The sequence below is a fragment of the Colobus angolensis genome, unplaced genomic scaffold (genome assembly GCF_000951035.1).
Source record: "Colobus angolensis palliatus isolate OR3802 unplaced genomic scaffold, Cang.pa_1.0 Scaffold4, whole genome shotgun sequence".
In the NCBI taxonomy this organism is placed as follows: Eukaryota; Metazoa; Chordata; class Mammalia; order Primates; family Cercopithecidae; genus Colobus; species Colobus angolensis.
In genome coordinates this window covers 8,413,835-8,417,652 of record NW_012117376.1, presented here as the reverse complement: position 1 = coordinate 8,417,652, position 3,818 = coordinate 8,413,835, and the positions used below count along the sequence as shown (strand labels likewise).

The following is a 3,818-nucleotide window of genomic DNA, read 5'->3' as shown; positions in this document are numbered from 1 at the left end:
ACATACTTCCCGGGGATAAGGGGGAACTACTGTACTTGGCAGTTCCCCAAACAGGACAAATGACCAGGCTGTCTCTGCACCTGGACACTTGCAATTCCCTCCATGCAGGGTCTTTCTTTCTTCTTCTGGCCCACTCCTCCATTTTTGGGACTCAGCTAAAGCATCCTATTCTCAGGGAAACCTCTGATTACCTGAAGTCGGCGGAATAAGAGAGGGGCACCTCCTCTGCGCTGCTGCTCATCTCAGGGGAGCCTGATTGTCCATTCTCTGCTGAGTTCTGTCGTGTCTGAGCTGGCCACCATGGCAGCCCCTGTTGCTCAGTGCTGGGTAAATAAATGAATACACAAAGCTTTGTATTTTGGATAGGGAAGCAGTCTACTCCCCTCAGGACCTCTTCTTGGCACTGCCATCACCTGGAGACAGAGGGCACAGATCCCATCTGTGCAGGTGCAGCCCTCAGGGAGGGGGTGCGTGTGTGCAGGGAGGTTGTTCCGGGAAGACAAATTTCAGTTTAATGTAAAGAGGTGCTTTTTCTTCCCAGGCACAGCTGGGGTGCCTAGAGAGAAAGGAGCTCTCTCAGTGCTGGTGTGTAAGTCGGGTTGCCCATGTGGAGGGATGACACCAGGAAAGGCTTGAGTCTTCGGGGTTCCTGGAGGACCCCCCCTCACCCCAACACACACTGACACACACGTACATTCACAGAGCCCTACAGGGGAGGGCCTGGGAGAGGGTGGGAGGCTCCTTACCTCTCCAGGGACCCGTGTAACCGTTAGCATCCAGGGTAAGCGGCCTTGGCCTCCATGCCTCCGCCAGTGACGTGGGCCTGTTTCGCTGCCTGGGCCGAGAGCGTGTCCATGATGAAGCCCCGCGCCCAAGGACGAGCCCCTGCCAGCACAGTTCGCAGCAGCTCCTGGTCCTTCTCGCAGCGCCGCTTCTGGGGAACGGTCAGGGGCTGGCTGGAGCGTAGCAGAACCTGCGGACCGGACTCAGCTCTGGAAGTGACCCCCCCAGCCTTAGAGGGCCCCTAGGCCAGGTCTGCACACCGACAGGCTGGAGTAGAGAGACCAGGGAGAACTCAGGAGGCTTCGGACCAGTCTGCCGGTGTCGTGGCCAAAGTGGTTAGGGACCCTATGAATAGACCGTGGGCGGGTCCTGGCTTGACCAAGAAGGGACTAAGCTTCGCGAGGCCCATCAGGGGCGGGGCCAGAGAAAGGTGATACCCTCCCATGTGAAAAGGCGGGAGAGGGGCGGGACCAGAATGGAGCAGGAGCTGGGGCAGCGGCCAGGCCGCGAATTGGCCGGGCCAAAAAGAAAAGGCCCAGAAACTACACGGCCGCCTAGGGGCGGAGCGTGGGAAGGGCGCGCTCACTGTGCCACTGGGAGCAGGAGGTAGCTGAGCACCGGGAAGCGACCTCCCTGACCGAAGCGGGCGCTGCGCGCCAGGGCATCATCGTCCCCCACGTGTGGCACGATCACGGCACGGGGGTATCTGGGGCACAAGCTGAAGTCCCCGTTCACCTCGCTCAGCCGCCACGCGTTGGTCTGCGGCTCAGGGAGGAGAGAGGCCAGGTCTAGGGCACCCAGGGAGTGCCCTGTCCCCGCGTCTCTTCCAGGCCCGGCGCGTCCACCTCACTGGGCCCCCACGACCGCCCCACTTCGCGAGCTACTCTCTTGTAGTAGCGTTCTGGCGGAAGGAAGTGCCAGGAGTCGCCCAATCTCAGTCCCTTGGGACGGTAGAATAAAGGGAAGGAGGTGATGACGGATTCCAGGGAGGACAGCGCCCGGAAAAGGAAGTCAGGGGCTCTGGGGAGAGTCGGAATCGTCTCGCCCGCGTCCTTTCCAGCCCCTCAGCCCTGTAGCTTCAGCTTCGGCCTCTCCAAGTACCCCAGACCACCCCGCATTCCCATGCCATTTAGCTGCGGCTGTGGGGCCTCTTTGAACAGTAGCACCTTTTTCTTCCCCTCTACGCGAGACAGGGATAGCTTAAAGGGCTTGGGCGCGCCCTCGCCACACCTCGATGGAGGGGGCGATGTCCAGCGTTGCTTCTGCGCCCTCTATTTCCAGCTGCAGCACTCGCAGGTCCTTACAGCGCAGGGTGATGGTGCCCGAGTCACTCGCCACCCTGGGGAGGGACGGGCCCAGGCTTAGTGTCCCTCGCTAAGGAGGGGATGATGTCCTCCTGCGTAACGCAGGGTGATGGTGCCCTCCTGCGTAACGCCCCATCCGGGAAACTCGTTGCCCCTCTCCTGGGACCACGAAACTCGTTGCCCCTCTCTGGGACTCGTTGTCCTTTCCCGGATTAGGCGTTACGCAGGAGGGCGCCAGCTCCGACTGCGCCGGCCGTGACCCCTACCCCGCTAAGCCGCGCGCTCCCCAACTCCGGGGACCCCCACTCCCCGCCACGTCTCACTGCTTCTCGAAGAAGTCGACGCTGCGCAGCAGCAGCAGCCACAGGTCCAGAGAGGACGCGGGCCCTGGCGACAGCAGCAGGTGGTAGACAGTGACGCACAGCGAGCCGCGAAGCGGGAGCGTCTCCGGGCCCCGTGGAAGCTCCGCTTGGGCCCAGCCAGTGTGGATCAGCTCCGAAAACTCCATTCTGCCAGTGAGAGACCCGGGGCCCAGCAGAAGGCCAGACTCTGAGAGTGTCAGGAGGGGCAGGCTGGAGCTGCCAGCGCAGCCGGCGACGCCGTCTGGACAGCTGTTAAGGAGGTCACCCAGAGGAAAGGATCACAGTTTCGCAGGAATTTCCCCTCATATTGCCAATATCTCTTAGCGAGGTCCCTGGCCAGAGACTGTTATAAGCAAATCTCCATTTCATCATCTGTGAAATGGGGAGATTAATCTTGCCTAAAGTCCTTAACCCTATGCCTGGGTTGCAGGAGACACTCAATATTTTTGTATTTTTGTTTTTTTAAGCCCTGAGGTGCTTAAAAAGCACCTACTTTTAACTACTGCTAACTTTAAAAAGAAAGAAAGACCTGGCACAGTGGCTCAGGCCGGGCGCGGTAGCTCATGCCTGTAATCCTAGCACTTTGGGAGTCCAAGGCGACCGGATCACTAGAGGTCAGGAGATCGAGACCATCCTGGCTAACATGGTGAAACCCCGTCTCTACTAAAAATACAAACACACACACACACACACACACACACAAATTAGCCGGGCGTGGTGGCGGGGGCTGGTAGTCCTAGCTACTCAAGAGGTTGAGGCAAGAGAATGGCCTGAACCCGGGAGGCGGAGCTTGCAGTGAGCCGATAGGGCACCACTGCACTCCAGCCTGGGAGACAGAGCCAGACTCCGTCTCAAAAAAAAAAGAAGAAGAAAGAAAAGAAAAAAGGGCCGGGCGCAGTGGCTCACGCCTGTAATCCCAACACTTTGGGAGACCAAGGTGGGGCGGATCACCTGAGGTCAGGAGTTCGACAACAGCCTAGCTAATATGGTGAAACCCCGCTTCTACTAAAAACACAAAAAATTGGCCAGGCGTGGTGGCTCACACCTGCAATCCCAGCACTTTGGGAGGGCAAGGCGGGTGGATCACGAGGTCAGGAGATCAAGACCATCGTGGCCAACATAATGAAACCCCATCTCTACTAAAAATACAAAAATAACTGGGCGTGGTGGCTTACGCCTGTAATCCCAGCTACTCAGGAGGCTGAGGCAGAAGAATAACTGGAACCCAGGAAAGGGAGGTTGCAGTGAGCGGAGATAGCGCCATTGCACTCCAGCCTGGGCAACAAGAGCAAAACTCTGTCAAAAACAAAAGAAAAGAAAGGAAGGAAGGAAGGAAGGAAGGAGGGAGGGAGGGAGGGAGGGAGGGAGG

The 3,818-nt window shown here is 58.6% G+C and overlaps 1 pseudogene across 1 annotated transcript in view; it reads right to left on the bottom strand.

Moving 5' to 3' along the window:
• Window positions 1-2,989, bottom strand: part of LOC105521278 — an 11,980-nt pseudogene extending 8,991 nt beyond the window's left edge. Inside the window, exons 1-5 of the transcript XR_001003246.1 lie at window positions 2,411-2,989; window positions 2,012-2,122; window positions 1,656-1,803; window positions 1,378-1,542; window positions 747-985 (exon numbers count right to left, since the gene is read on the bottom strand). The product of XR_001003246.1 is annotated as a myotubularin-related protein 9-like (transcript). The remainder of the gene's footprint in view (window positions 1-746; window positions 986-1,377; window positions 1,543-1,655; window positions 1,804-2,011; window positions 2,123-2,410) is intronic.
• Window positions 2,990-3,818: the final 829 nt, after the last annotated feature.